Here is a 17,477-nt window from a genome sequence, read left to right as displayed (position 1 = left end):
AGTGGTCTGGACATAAACTAGCTCAGCACACTAACAGAGTATGCCAGATCAGGCCTAGTTGTCGTAAGATAGATCAAACTTCCCACTAGCTGTCTATACAAAGTGGCATCCACCTGTTTTGTGCCATCATCACTGCTTAGCTTGAGATTCTGCTGCAATGGTGTTGCTGTTGTTTTACACTGTTCCATTCTGAATCTTTCCAACAGGTTTCTGGCATACTTTCCTTGAGTTAGAAAAGTTTGACCAGAATCTTTCCACACTTCCAGTCCTAGGCAATAATGAAGATCGCCAAGGTCTTTCATTTCAAATTCCTGTGACATTTGCTGCTTGATTTCTTTGATTAAACTATCTGCATTCCCTGTTATTATCATGTCATCCACATACAAAGAAATCAAAATGATCTGCCTCTGTTTATTTATTTTGGTATACAGGTTTGGATCGTTGAGGCTCCTATGAAAACCATGCTCAATAAAGAATGAATCAATTTTGTCATACCATGACCTGGGTGCTTGTTTCAATCCATAGAGTGCCTTATGCAGTTTACACACTAAATGCTCTTGCCCCTTTTTCACAAATCCAGGAGGTTGTACTAAATATATTTCTTCTTTTAATTCCCCATTCAAGAATGCAGATTTAACATCTAACTGGTGTAGCTTCCATTTATGTTTTGTTGCTAAACAGATTAGCATTCTAATTGTATTAAGTTTGGCTACAGGGGCAAAGGTGTCATCGAAATCAATTCCTTCCTGTTGTGAATAACCCTTTGCTACTAGTCTTGCTTTAAATTTTTCTACAGTACCATCTGCATTTATCTTTGGTTTATACAGCCACTTACAACCTATAGGGGTTTTCCCTTCTGGCAGCTCAACTAAGTCCCAAGTATGGTTTCTGTAAATAGATTCCATTTCTTCATGCATTGCAGCCCTCCATTCATCTGATCTACTTGCTTCTTCATAATTTAAGGGTTCTACAATGTTCAAAATCTTAGACATTAAAGCATAGCCTCTAAGTTTTGCAGGTAGTCTAGTCTTTCTACCTGATCTTCTAGGTAAAGAACTCACCTCAACTCTTTCTGTTTCAGTATTGTCCAGTCCTGTATCATCACTTATTATGCCATTTGCTGCTGCTTCTTCCTGCTCCTGCTCCTGCACCTGCACCTGTTCTTCTTCATCTTCACTGTTTAGTTCTATTAAAAATGGAATATGGCTTTCATCATCAGAGTCTTTCTTTCCATCTTCTGTCTGTTCATGAAAAATAACATCTCTGCTTGCAAACACTTTATGAGTCACAGGATTATATAATTTGTATGCTTTATATTCTGTGCCATATCCTACAAATATGCATTTCAAGGCTTTGGGATCTAGCTTTCTCCTATCTGGTTTCGGTACATGAGCAAAAGCTTTAGATCCAAATATTCTCAGATGATCAACTGCTGGTTTGAGTCCAAACAATGCTTCAAAAGGGGTTTTGAAGCCTAAACATTTGGTAGGACTTCTATTCTTTAAATAAACAACAGTATTAATGGCTTCTGCCCAAAGACCATTAGAAATGCCCTTACCTTGAAGCATGCTCCTGGTGCACTCCACTAGAGTCCTGTTCTTGAATTCTGATACTCCATTCTGCTGTGGAGTGTGTGGCACTGTAAACTGTTGTATAATCCCATGTTGCTTGCAGAAGTTCATGAACTCATTTAACCTGTATTCCCCCCCTTGATCTGAGCGGAGAATTTTTATCTTCTTTGCTGTTTGGTTCTCTATCATCACTTTAAATTATTTAAAATATCTGAAAGCTTGACTCTTGTTGCTTAAAAAATACACCCAGGAGAACCTAGTGCAATCATCTACAAACAGTAGAAAATAATATGCACCTCCTAAAGACCTAGTCTGCATAGGTCCACAAATATCTGTATGCACTAGCTCTAGGATGTCTCTTTGTTTTCTGTTGACATGCACAGGGAATTCATCTCTATGCATCTTCCCTAGTGCACAACCATCACATTCCAATTTGACATTATGTAAAGCAGGAAGTCCATCGACCATACCTTTATTTTTAAGCAGGATGAGATCTTGTAGATTGATATGTCCAAATCTCTGGTGCCAGAGATTCTCAGCTGTTGATGTTGCTGCAACCATCGCCTGTCGTGGTATGCTCCTTGCATCCAGTCTATACAAATTACCCACGCGTACTCCTGTTGCAACTGTCTCTAATTTGCTATCCTGAATGACACATCCATTCTTGAAGAATTGTACCTGCATGTCCTGGTCTGTTATCATAGAGACAGAGATCAAATTCTTTTTGATTCCTGGAACATATAAAACATTTTTGAGATGTTTAATATCGCCACTTGGTAGTTTCACAGGGATATCTCCACAACCTTTGATCTCATACCCACTGTCATCACCCAAATAAATTTTGGATCCACATGCAGATTCTTCAAGAAACTCAAAATATTCTTTCTTACCAGTCATGTGCGAGGATGCGCCTGAATCGACATACCATGTATTGTCATCATCTCCTCTTGATGCTGAAAGTGCACAGTCGACTGTAAATAGCCTAAGATCATAGCTGTGATCTTCATCTTCTTCTTCAGCAAAACAACCTTGATGTTTCTTCTGTTTGCTTCTCCTTTCATCGGCTTGCTTCTTGTAACATTCTCTGATCTGGTGACCAGCCTTTCCACAATAAAAACATCTCTTAACATAAGTATCAGTCATACCTCTAGATGATTTCCCTTGAAAGGAGTTGGCCCCTTTCTGCTGCTGCTGCGGTTGTTGTTGCTGTTGTTGGTACTGGCGCTGCTTTCCTCTGTGCTGTCTTCTCTTCGCCATCAGAGCAAGATCATTGCCCTGAGTCTTTAGATTCTGTCGTCGCTCCTCCTCCTGGAGCAGAATCGCTGTCAGTTCATCAAACAAGGGGGCTTTCTCCCTCGCTGACAACGCTGAGATGAATGTCTGATATTCATCTGTCATTCTGTTCAGTGTAAGTGTAACCAGATCTGAATCTGATACCTTCTCTCCAATGGCTCCCAATTGGTCTTTCAGATCCTTAACTCTGGCTATGAATCCACCAACTGATTCATTTTCGCCCATCTTTAATGCAAACAATTTCCCTTTGAGTGCTAGAACACGATTTGAGTTCTGTGTCTCATACAGACCCTTGATCGTATTCCAAATGTCCGCGGCCGACTTGCAGTCTCGAATATGAGGGATAATGTTGTCTTTGACAGACATCTTCAGTATTACTTTTGCCTTTGTTTCTCTCTTATCCCAGTCCTGTTCTTGGGTTGCATTTCCGGCTCTCTGTTCATTTCCCAAGACGATCGACCACGCGTTCGCACTCTCCAGCAAGGTTTGCATTTTGAACTTCCAGTTGGAGAAATTCGTTCCATCAAGCTTGCCAGACTCGTGGAGGTATGATTCCAAACTGTTGTTCATTTTCGCCCAACTGAACACTTAAGCTGCCACCACCGGGCAAGTCCGATCTGCTGCCACTGAACAGATCACGGACTTCACTTCGCCACCACCGGGCAGATCCGATCTGCTACCACCGAGCGATCAAGGATCTCACTTCGCCACCACCGGGCAGATCCGATCTGCTACCACCGAGCGATCAAGGATCTCACTTCGCCACCACCGGGCAGATCTGATCTGCTACCACCGAGCGATCAAGGATCTCGATTCGCCACCACCAGGCAAATCAAATCTGCTACCACCGAGCAGAATCTCCACGTGCCACCACCGGGCAACTCCGATCTGCAAAAAAAACAAAAATTGCAGATTTCCAGAGAGAAAGAGGTTGGCTCTATGGCGCTCTGAATAGCTAAAAATCCGCGCCAATTGCGGAAAACAAAAATTCACGAAGTGCACGAAAATTGGCGCGCTTAATAGCCACGGATCCGCGCCAATTTTAGTTATAATTTTTCTGGCACGCTTTTCAGCCCAAAAGTAGCGCCAATGGCCCTTCTGGCACGCTTTTCAGCCCAAAAGTAGCGCCAATTGCTCAACCTTTTCTCCAGCTCAGAGATGATCAGTCATCTGAGACCCTTCACTCCAGGTGTTACTGCAGTTCCACCTGATCACACAGATACATTTACAAGCTCTCCTACCACTACAGATGTGCAACTAATGATACATCCCAAAAACAAAAAAAAAAAATTAAGGCTACCTCTACCCTAAGCTCTGATACCAAGATAAAAATAATGAAACTTGAATTAATCAGAAGGAGTTGCAGCTCACAGGTGTGTACATCACCTGGAGACTACACTCATACAAGGAGGAGACTCTCTCTCTCTCGTTCACTCAATACATTACAATGAATGATATTACATATTAAATACATGACTGAAAAGTAGGTAGTTGAAACCATCCTCCTAAATTCTAGGAACAACTCCTAAAGTAAGAAGGTAATGTTACAACCACATAACCATTTCTTCATTATTTCTAACTTGAAAATATTTTCATATGAATGCTAGTTTTTCACTCTTACAATTCTATCTAGTGATTGTATATAGTGGTGGCTTATGGGTGAAATACTTATATATTTCAAATGAAATTTGAAAGTGGTTTTATTTTTCTTTTCTGGTTATTGACATTGTTTTTACTAGTAATATGATTGGCATCCAATTGATTTACCTTTTGTTTCCTTTATGTATATACTCGTAATGTATATTAAATATCATAGATCCATTTATCTTTGTTGAATATTAAATGTGAAAGGTATTTTTCTAGTCGTTTATAAATACTTTAAAGGATTTATGACTATGTATCCATTATGGAAATTTTCCTCCTAGGCGGGTTCTATATCAAGGGTTATTTAGTAATTTTTTGAAAGGTTTTTTTTTTTTAAATGTATGTTCCAATAAATTATTAATTCTGATGGTTCCAATGCCATCTCTAGTAGTGAAATAATTTATTTGCCTTACGTGCACCTCTGTGTCAATCCTTGTAATATTGATTCCGCTTTGGCTACTTTCTTCCTTTCGTAAGCTTAAGGGAATCTAAACAGTGAATACAGGGGTCGAGTGTGTGGAGAACACACCCATAAACCGACATACTCATTTCCTTTCCCATGGTTCACAATTTTTTATTCAATTCACCTTTCCTATTTATGTCTCATCCCATCCTACGATTAAGTGATTCACTCTTGTAATTAACATTTCTTAGCAGTGCAGAGGGAAGTTTATGTACCCTGGACTATAACAAATCTGACACATGCGGCACAGGTAACCCTGTAATCAATAAAAATTTACGGTAACACATCCTAGTGAAAAAAAATAAACAAAATAAACAATATGTTTGTGTCAAGCATCCGTAGGATCTCCTTTTTACATTTTTTTGCATATAATATTTTCTTAAAATAGGCATCTTCGTATAATCCCTTCATGAATGATTAACTATCCCTAGATTCATATTGTATTTTTTATTTACTATTCACATGCATACTCATAACTACCCAACCACTTTATCCATATAGGCATAATAATCATTACAATGCATACAATATATAAATATAAAGTTACTTGAACAACTAACAAGCACAATCAATACTACTTTCATGTTTAGTGAAAAATCAACACAATCACAATTTTCATATAACCAAAATTTTAGACATATGCACAGAACTTCTAACTGTAATTATAAAATGGTCTGCACTTGGGTGAGTCACTTTCCTCCCAACCTTTAATTTTATCCTCCAGATCCCCTGAGATGAGATGTACTTTTTAGGGAATCAACAACCTCTTTGATCCCTTAATAACGTATTTTTATGCATTCTCTTCCAAATTATATTTTCCTTAGCGTGTCCCACTTTTGTGGGACTACAAACACACTTGCCAAGGCTTTTCTTTCTATCTTTTTTTTTCTTTAAAGCATGTTTTTCTCTCCCACAACACTTTATTCCATGCACACTTAGCATCTTTCTCCAACTAATTTATTTAATGGGTCTCTCTCTTCTATCACAATAACTCTTATTTAACACCTCGTAGTGATTTTTTGGAAGTATTTAATATGGAAGATTTATCTCAATCTGCCAATTTTTCCCCAAGAATTTCATGACTCTAGTGTCTTATTCCTAAGAATTCCCAATCTTTTATTTATTAAGAAATAATTTATTTATTACATCAGAATAACTTTACTATTGACATTGCATTTCCACCTAACATGGTTTTTCCATCATCTAGTCGAATAATTTAGTCTACACATAGTAAGACATTACATAACAAAAACAGAGGGATATTAAATCATCCCCTCCTTTATTTAACATCGTCCTTGGTGTTTCTTGTTCGATTTTTTCACTTGTGAAATAGTGCTAGGTAGGCCTCTTGCATTTGGTATTCTAACTCCCAAGTAGGCTCCTTAGGTGTAAAGTGCTTCCATTGCACTTCAACCTGAGCGACGAATCAATTCTGGAGCAGGATCTCTTTATGATCTAAGATGTGAATTGGTTTTGCCAATAAGTCTCCTTCTAGTTCAACCTGTATCAAATTCCAATCAATTATGTGAGAAACAGCATGAGCATATTTCTTTAACAAAGACAAATGAAAGACATTTTGCACTTTAACATGGTTGGGTAATGCCATCTTGTATGCTACCATTCGCACCCTATCCAAAATCTCAAAAGGTCCACAAAATCATGGTGCTAGTTTTGTATAGTTCTTATTCTTAAGGTAATTTTCCTTAGCTTCACACTTAAATAAACATGATCCCCAACCTTAAATTTCTTACGACTTCTCTTCTTACCAGCATAACTTTTCTTCTAGTCTTGTGTAGTTTGTATATTTTATCTGATTTTTTGTACCATCTATTCCATTTTTTGAAGTGTCTTTGGCCCCAATATTAGCATGCCATTAGGTTGACTCCTTTTGAGAGGTGTGTGGAATTTTCTGCCATACAGGGCTTTGAAAAGTCTCATTTTTATTGAGTCTTGGTAACTATTGTTGTAAGAAAATTCTGCTAAGTGCAGAAAATCCTCCCACCTAGTGGGTCTATCCATGATATACATCATTAGCATGTCTTCCAGAATCTAATTAGTTCTCTCTACCTGCCAATCAGTCTGTGGGTGGTATGTGGTGCTAAAGTTTAGTTGTGTCCCCATGCCTCTAAATAAGGCTCTCCAAAATTTTGACATAAACTTGGAATCCCTGTCAGACACTATCATCTTTGGTACTCCATGTAATCGAAAAAACTCTTTCATAAAAATGTTGGCAATCTGTGTTGTTCCATAAGTAGACTCCATCGGTATGAAATGTGTCACCTTGCTTAAAGTGTCCACCACCATCATCATGGAATCATTTTGTCATTTAGTCTTTTGTAATCCTGTAATAAAATCCACTAAAATTACTTCCCATTTCCATTCAGGAATGGATAGTGGGTTTAATAGTCTATTATGGTGCTAGTGCTCCACCTTTACTTGTTGACATTCTAAATAGTTTGACAAGTATTCTTCCGCCTCATTTTTCATGCCTAGCTAGAAAACTTCCTCCCTTAATGTTGTTATCATCTTTTTTATATCCAAGATGTCCCACGTATGGTTTCTTATTATATTCGTCTAATATTAAATGTTTTAAAGCAATCACATTGGGGCCATATAATTTATTTTTATAGATTAACAAATTTTCAGGGTTCTCTTCATAACCTGGAATGTCTGTTTATTGTAATTTATGTTGAATTTACAACTATTTAGGATCATCTGAAATGGAATTTTTTAAGATGCTCTATAAACTTTGTTCTAATACTGCTAATAGGTACTCCCATTACAACATGTGTATGTCTACTTAATTCATATGCAATTTTATCTTCTTTTTCTTGTATGTGTTTAATTTCAAACTCGAATTCACTAAGAAAAGATAGCCTCCTAGACGATATAGCATTAAGGTCTGGTTGACTAAAAAATATTTCAGACTGATATGATCGGTTACCAAGGTAAACACAAATTCCCCATTGGTAAGCCTACACGTTTTTAAAGCATGTATTACTATAGCCAACTCTAAATCATATACTACATAGTTATTTTCATCGGTTTTCAGCTACATGGACTCATAAGTTATTAATGAATTCCCATGCATCAAAACTCCTCCTAACACTTCTGGACAAGCATCTATGTAGATAATAAATTCTTTATTTGGATTTGCAATCTGTAAAATAGGAGCCACTATAAGTAAGTGTTTAAATTTATCAAAACCTTCCTAGCATTTGGTTGTCCATTCAATTCTTATTCCCTTCTTCTGTAAGGATGTAATTGGGTAGGCCAGTTTAGAGAATCCTTCTATAAATATTCAGAATATCCTATGATTCCCATGAATGAGCGTATAGCTGACACATCCTTTGGTATGGGCCAATTCAGAATATATTTAACCTTCTTATCATCCACAAATAGACACTCTTCCGAAATAACATAACCCAAATATTGTATTCTATCCTTATAAAACTCGCATTTGCTAAGTTTTGCATATAGTTGATTTTCCCTTAAAATTTTCAACGCTAATCTCATACATTCCCTATATTCCTCTTGATTCTTGGAATACACTAAAATATCATCTAGAAATATAGGCACAAATTTATGAATATATTTTTTGAGGACACTATTCATTAAACACATAAAGGTTTCTAGTTCGTTAGTAAGACCGAATGGTAACAATTCATCCTTTATTCTCAACTAGTGATACCTGATCCCTAAATCAAATTTTGAAAATCCACACTTGATCGAACAAATCATCAATGCATGGCAGCGAGTATTTATTTTTTATAGTTAACTTATTTAATTTCCAATAGCCAATGCACATTCTAAGTGTTCTATCTTTTTTCTTGACAAATAACACAGGAGCCCCCCATGATGAGACACTGGGTCTAATTAGCCCTTGTCTATTAACTCCTGCAACTGCGTATTTAATTCCACTAACTCCAGTGTGCTCATTATATAAGTAGCTCTAGATATGGGAGTTTAGCTTAGTACTATCTCGATGGAGAAATCTATATCTCTACAAGGAGGTAAACCCAGAATTTCTTCTGGTAAAACATCCTGAAATTTCGTAATGATTGGAAGTTTCTCCAAATTTTTCTTTTATGTTGCATGCTCATTAACTTCCACTTGCACCATATATAACTGACACCCTTCCTTGGCAGTCCTTTTCAGCTGTAATGTTGAAATTCATGTAACTAATATTGGTTTTGGTATCCCTTTAATTAATTGAGTTTAGACATCTTGAGTCACACAACTTACTATTTCCTTTGAACAATTTATAACATCTCCATGTCTCTCCAACCAGTCCATGCCTATTAATACATCATAGAAACCTAGATGAAGGATATTTAAATTTACTTCTGAAGAAAAACCATTTAGGTTGATGAGACACCATCTTACTTGGCTAGTTACCTTTCTTTTTGTGCTAGTTGCTAGTTGTACCAACCATGTAGTTTTAAATCTTTCTGGTTTTAATTCAGATTTTTCCACAAAAAAGGGACTAATGTAACTTAAAGTAGCCCCTGGATCTATTAAAATAGAAATAGACTAGTTTAGAATGGTACCTTCAATCTCAATCATAGTAGATTGATGCTCAACCTGTCTATCCTCTGGTGTGACACTTATCCTAGAAATGTTTCTGGCAACGTCATTCATAGTTGTTTCTGCATGGACAACATGAATATTCTGAATGGATCTGGGATTATGCGGGAAATATATTAATAGGTGTGGTTCACCAAACCTCCATCACTTCAACGAATCTTTCTCCTTAACCCCACTAATATTTTTATTGTTCATATCCATGGGTTTTGACACAGTTTGAGACTATGCTCGCTAATTTAAAATTCCCTTTCTGAACTTCTTCTGCTGATGGTCCTTCCAAAAATTCTTAAGATAAGGAGCTTACAATTCCATTTTTTTTCTCGGTGTGGGTATAGGTACTCATAATTAATTGATTTTATTCATCTATTTCCTTGTGTATGGTCTTGATAATCTCCAAAGTTATAGCTCAGCTTCCACCAAATAATAATAATTTTTCTCTTCGTTGCATGTTCTAGGAAATTAGGGTGTTCCAACAGAAACTCATCCTCAATAGGTATCTAACTGATTATGGTGATTTATAATTTTTTTCTATTCAATTATGCTTTTTCTATTTTCACAAACAAGGTTCTCAATAACTGGGTTCCACTATTGCAGGTAACTTCAATACCTGTAGGCTCAGGGTTTTTCTTTAAAGTCCAAGAGATAGCTAGTTTTTGTCTCACACTAGTTAACTTCTCCTAATATTTCCCATGTTAGTTCCCTTGTATAACTTCTGCTTCTTGGAGGAATAGTTCACGCATAAAAGGGATAATCGTTTCATTTCTTGCTCAATGTAAATTTCCCTTGTTAAGGGACGCTACTAGCTTCCTTTGTTTTTCCAGTTTGACCATGGACTTAGGAACTGGAACCATTTGTTGGTATAAAATTGCTTTTAATTGTTTAATGTATGTGAATACATAAGAGGGGTTTCACACCTACAACTAGTAAATGAGCTTGACTCAAGACTTCCCACTATGAAGTTTCTGTCAATTTATTTTCTTCTGGTGAAATGCATTCTCAAATTTTCCTCACTGTGGTTATATAGTTCCTTATTCCATGAGTTATATAAGAAAATTCTCTATGCAAATATTTTCATATGAATGCTAGGTTTTATGTCTTCCAATTTTGTCTAGTGTTTGTATACGACGGTGGCTTATGGGTGAAATACTTATATATTTCAAATTCAATCTCAAAAAGTTTTTATTTTTCTTTTCTTGTTGTTCACTCTAGTTTTACTACTAATATGATTGGCAACCAATTTATTTACCCTTTGTTTCCTTTATGTATGTACTCATAATGTTCAGTAAATCCCATAGATCCATTTATCTATATCAAATATTTAAATGTGAAAGGCCTTGTTCTAATCGTTTATAAATACTTAAAATGATTTATTACTATGTATCCACTATGGAATGTTTCCTTCTAGATGAGTTCTATATCAAGTGTTATATAGTAATTATGTGCAATGATTTTTTTTTCAAATCTATGTTTCAATACACTATTCATTCGGAGGGTTCTCGTGACATCGCTAGTAATGATATAATTTCACTGCCTTTTTCACAACTTGGTGTCAATCCTTGGAATTTCAATTCCACTTTAGCTACTTTATTCCTTCTGTTAGCTTGAGGGAATCTAAACAGTGACTACACTATTCGAGTGTGTGGACAACACACCCATAGATACTTTTCATATCAACCGGTATACCAATTTCCCTTCCCTTGGTTCACAAATTTTTGTTCAATTTTCCTTTCCTTTTTATGTCTCATCCCATATTTGATTTATGCAATTCCCTCTTCTACCAATTGTTTCTCAACAGTGCAGAGAGAAGTTTATGTACCCTAGACTATAACCAATCTGACCCATGCATGCACAGGTAACCCTGTACTCAATAAAAATTTACGGTAACACACCCTAGTGAAAAGACTTAAAAGAAAAAGAACAATATATGTGCCAAGCATCCATAGTATCTCCTTTTTACATTGTTCTGCATATAATATTTTCTTAAAACAAGTGTCTTCGTATAATTCCTTCATGAATGATTAAATATCCATAGATTCATATTGTACTTGTTATTTTACTATTCACATGCATACTCATACCTACCTAGCCATTTTACTCATACATGCACAATAACTATGAAAATACATATGTTATATAAATATAAATTTACTTGAACAACTAACGAGCACAATCAATACTACTTTCATGTTTAGTGAAAAATCAACACATTCAGAATTTTCATGTAACCATAATTTTAGATATATGCTCAGAACTTCTAACCGTAGTTACAAACTGGACTGCACTTAGGTGAGTCACTTTCGTCCCAACCTTTAATTGAGTCCTCTATTCCCCCTTGAGATGAGATTTACTTTCCAGGGAACCAACAAACCTTTTGATCCCTTAATACTGTATTTTTATACATTCTCTTCTAGAGAAAATTTTTCCTTAGCGGTGTCCCGCTTTCGTGGGACTTCCAACCAACTTGCCAAGGCTCTTCTTTCTATTTTATTTTCTTTAAAGCCTGCTTTTCTCTCCCGTGACACTAATTCCACCCACACTTAATGACTTTATCTAGCTAAGTGATTTAATGGGTCTCTCTCTGCTATCCCATTAAATATTATTTCGCACCTCCTAGGGATTTTTAGGAAGTCTTTAATATGGAATATTTATATCAATCTCATCTATAAATGAGATTTTCCAAATTTTTCACAAGAATATCTTGACTCTAGTATCTCATTCCCAAGCAATCCTAATCTTTTATTTTTTAATAATATATGTATTTATTACATCTTAATAACTTTATTGTTCACATTGCATTTCAACCAAACATAGTTTTACCATCATTTATTCCAATACGTTGGTCTACATATAATAAGACATAACATAACAAAAACAAAGGGATATTACATGTAACATAACATAATTCATAACATAACATAATGTAACATGTACATTGTGCATAACTATAACTATAACATTTAACATAGCATAATTAATTTATATATATATATATATATATATATAGATAATTTCATGTTTCAACAAAGCATCATTGATAGGTAAATTAAATCCATCATAAAAAGGGCATTTGGTCTAGTGAATAAAAGCATTTAGACTCTTTTCTAATTTTTACCATATTGTTTCATTATGTAGTGTGTTGTACAAGAAACATTGTCTTCATGTGCTCGAACCTAATATATGTCATGTGTCAAAGTCAAACATTAAGAATGTAAAGTCTATTGTAGTACTTGGTTGGCATGAAATTATATTATTTTTTAAAATAGGTTTATTTCATTTTTTTACTTATATATTTACATATAGTTGTGCTATGAATAAAATGCATTATTTAGAAATGAGAAAAAGTGTGTGGGTAGATTTGATCACTTCTTTCAATTTTATTTACATGGAACTCAATGCACTTTGGTTGATAAATTGTCATAAATTGGACTCTAAATTTTAGGAATCCAAGCAAGATTATTCTGCTTGAGTTTAGAAATGGTTTTTCTGTCAACATTTTTTTCTTGGATTGGTTTATATGTATAATATGCATTATATGTAATATGTTGAGGTATGCCATCGTAGTGGGAGAGGATCTATTATACGTGGTCGGGCACGGCATAGATCACGTAGCCCACCAAGAGTTCATATTCCCTTAATATATCCTGCCTCTGACACCATTCATAGTGTCAGAGGCAGTGTTTTTGTCTCTATTCATGACCATGCTTGCACATTTAGTGGACCGTCTTCACCCACCTTAGTTACACCTCATGCATTTTGAAATCCTCTTTAAAGTTTATGTGTTTATGTCTTGAAATTGTCTTTAATTTTTAAATTTTTTTCAACCGATGTGTTTGAATTTCATGCATATGTTATTATGCTTCTTGTTTCTTAATTATATATATGTTAAATTATGTTTATGGTTTACAGGTCCTCAACAGGGCGAAGCTGAGGATAAGAGTGCAACATCGATCCCTCTATGGGATGATGCTACAACTCATATCACATTGGATGATGTTGCAACCCATCATACACGAATCATAACAAAGATAAACAATATCCCTACCAATTCACTGACTCGCCTTGCATTTTCTTTAATGCTGGATAACATGACTAGGTTGATCGAGAAATACCGTAGGTTGGGCCCACATAGCCACATATTACAATTCATACATAGGGTTAAGAGGCATGACGTTAGAGGCCAATATTATTTGGAGGTGCTGAAAGAGGCAGCCAAGGACATTGATGTCCATGGGGAGTTGTTCGACATCCCTCCGGATAACTTTGCTAGACATAAAGGTACAATCCCACAGAGATATTTTAATAATGTTCATGCAACTTATTTTGTGTATGATAGATCCTTTGGAGTTTGAGGCAAGTTCCCCAACCATGACTAGGTTGCAGTTTACTTTTCCAATCATTTATATGTTGAGTTTGTGTTACATTATGAGGCTAGATTAAATTTATACCGGATCTCATTTTTTTTGTTCCAGTAGGGTACGTACCTATTAGCGCAATGGGGATCATAGGGACCCTAGGAATATACCACCACCTCAGAGATTCTTGACACTACCGCTTGGAGCATGGTATTACCTAGAGAGCTAAAGGAGTTATCACAACTTAGTGATGAGACACATGAAACTATTTTAGACAACATCGAGGTATCATTGCCTAGTGCGCATGATTCATTGCATGGAGAGATACAGAGACCACCACCATTGCCTCATCACCAACCAGTGCCCTTATATGATGATGCATTTCTTGGGAACTTACCCTCTGATCAGATTTTGACACATACATATATGTATTATGATGCCATTCATGAGACTTGGAGGGCGAATGGCCCGCGTGACACAAACCAGGTACATATTTCTATGAAACTTTGACTCTTATTGTCAAATTGTGCATAATTATTTATATTAAAATTTCTATTTTGTAATAGATTTCATCATTCATATCAATAAGTTCATGATAACATGTAGACACATCTAAGCTACATGGATGAGCTTATGAGGTCATTTGAGGGGGAAATTGATCAGCCAGGGTATCCTCAACTGGAGCAAATTTCCATGGATTCTCCTCCACCTCTACCTCCACATTATATGTTCACTAATGTAGAGGAGAGTCATTATGTACAACCACATGGACCAATAATTGAGGTAAACTTATTTATTCCTAAAATTTAAACATTTCATTTTTTAAGTTACATAAATATGTTGATTAATTTGTAGACTAATTATAATTTGTCCTTATCATTGTGTACACAGGGCCATATGGAAAGTGACGTTGATGCCACTTTTATGTGGAGACATGAGTGGGATGTTGTGTTTAGAGACACTTATGATGCATGTCCCATTCATTGAGCCACACGCAGGGGAGCACTAAACCCAGATTCATGATCAGACCCCCATCATATTGGAATTGCATTTAGAATCGACTGAGGTTAGTAGATTCATGTATATATGTTTACAAATAGTGATCTAACTAGTTTGAATTTGACTGTGTTATATTGCAGTCCCAGCTTATGGACGCTTACCATGCATGAAAAAACTCACATAGGAGTTCTAGTGGTACTTAGAGTGTCATAGTTTGTATATTTTCAGGCTCATTTCATAGGGAATATTCACATATGTGATACATACTTTGTCTATTTTCATACATGGACAATTTATTAATGTGCATCATGGACTTTATTTTAGTTTATGGATGTGTATTATTTCAGTTTATGGATTTGTATTAATCTTGTTTATGGATGATCATTAATTTTTGAAGTTTAAATGGATTTGTTAAAATTAATTCACTAATTTAATAATTTTTCTATATACTATAACTTTTATTAGTAAAATATATGTTCAATTTTGATTTCTAGATTCATAGACTAAGAAAATAAGTGCAATCTTAAAAGTTATGATGCAAGTCACTTTGACACTTAAGATGAACTAAAAAGTATCATGTATAAATTTAATATTGAACATGGAAATAATTCCAATCATGCTTCATATTGGCTTGTAGAGAGTGTCTTTTAGTGCAATCAACACGTATGTTGTTACAATTCGATTTTAAAAATAAATTATTTGAATTATAAAGTCATCCGTATATATATATATATATATGAAAATTTGTGTGACCCACACATATACCACAATGCATGGACAATGTTTTTAAGTATTTCCATAAATTTATTATCCCAAGGTTTAATTAAAAAACAAAAATATGATTGAAATCAATTTTATTCAATTTTAATATTAAAAAATATCATGTAAACAAAAAATAGGTTTTATTCAACATTATTTATTTTGAGATTACCTACAAGAGCTTAGTCATAACATGATATAAGTCAATGGCATTGAAATTTAATATACAGGCAAACAATAATATATGACAAAATTTCTATAATTTTATATATTGTTATTAATTTTCCTAAATTTACAAGTAGTTATCCAAGTATTTCAATCAATTCCTTCCGATGGAAATCAAAGTTTTATTCAATTTTTAAAAACTTAAATTTGATTGAAATACGTTATAAATTTAATTTTAAAAGTTGTGGAGATGTAAAAGTTACAAATACAAGTTTTGTTGATTTTATTTTGTTTGAGGTTATCTACAAAATCTTAGTCACAATGCATGTTGTCAATAATTTTTTTGTGCTTACAGTGAAATCAATGCACAATGTTAAACTAATTACATTTAAAATAATCTACACTATATATCCAGTTACATCATTTTATCTAAAATCAACATCTTCGCTAAAATCAATGCATCTAACGCAAGTAATCAAATAGGATGAGAAATCAACATCCACACTAAAATCAATGCATATAATGCAAACAATCAAAAGTATTGTAAATCAACATCTACACTAAAATCAATGCATCTAATGCTGCAAGTAATCAAATAGGATTAGAAATCAATGTCTACAATGAATTTAATGCCTCTATTGCTAGCAATCAAATAAGATTAGGAATCAACACCTTGTAAATCAATGTCTACACTAACATCAATGCGTCTAATGCTGCAAGTAATCAAATAGGATTAGAAATCAATGTCTACAATGAAGTTAATGCCTCTATTGCTAGCAATCAAATAAGATTAGGAATCAACACCTACACTGAAATCATTGCATCTAATGAAATCTCAATCAAATAATATTATAAAATAACATATTTAACAAAATTAATGCATCTAATACAAGAAATCAAATAGAATTATAAATCAACATCTGCACAGAAATAAATGCATCCAATTTGCAAGAAATCAAACAGGATTAGAAATCAACATCTGTACACTGAAATCAATGCATATAGTGAAAGAAATTTTCTTCCCTTTCTCTCCCCTCTCCATCTATATTAATCTCTCCCTCTATCTATCCTTATTTGTCTCTCTATCTCACCCCCCAAAAACATACACTCTCTCTCTTCATATCTAATTGTCTGTTCCTCCCTCCCTCTATCTCTTTCTTTTTCCCTCTCTACCAATTCAATCTATATCTCCATCTCCCTCTATCTCTCTTTCTTCATCTCTTTATATCACCACAAAAACATACACATTTCTTCTCCAAATCTATATATATCTCCCTCCCTCTCCCTCTCCCTCTCCCTCTCTCTTCCCCTTATCTCCCTCTATCTCCCCTTCTATCTCTATCCGCTCCTACTCTCCTCTCTCCCTCTCTGTCCATATCCCCTGTCACTCCCTATCTCTCTCTCTCCATCTCCCTTGTCACTCCCTCTCTATCTCTATATATGTATTTCTTATTACCTCCTTGTCTCTCCCACTCCAACCCCATCTCTCTCTCTCCTCCCTCTCAAGTCCTCTCTCTCTTCCATTCTCTCTCACCTCCCTCTGTCTCTCTCCCATGTCACTCACTCACTCTCTCTTTCTCTCTCTCTCGAGCTTCATCTTGCAACTCTGTTCACCATCTCCCCCGCCCTCTCATTCTCTCTCCC

This window comes from Pinus tabuliformis, chromosome 8, assembly GCF_031772625.1.
Source record: "Pinus tabuliformis cultivar Carrire ecotype Pingquan chromosome 8, CPIR1, whole genome shotgun sequence".
NCBI classification, from domain to species: Eukaryota; Viridiplantae; Streptophyta; class Pinopsida; order Pinales; family Pinaceae; genus Pinus; species Pinus tabuliformis.
This window is presented reverse-complemented; position numbering follows the sequence as displayed.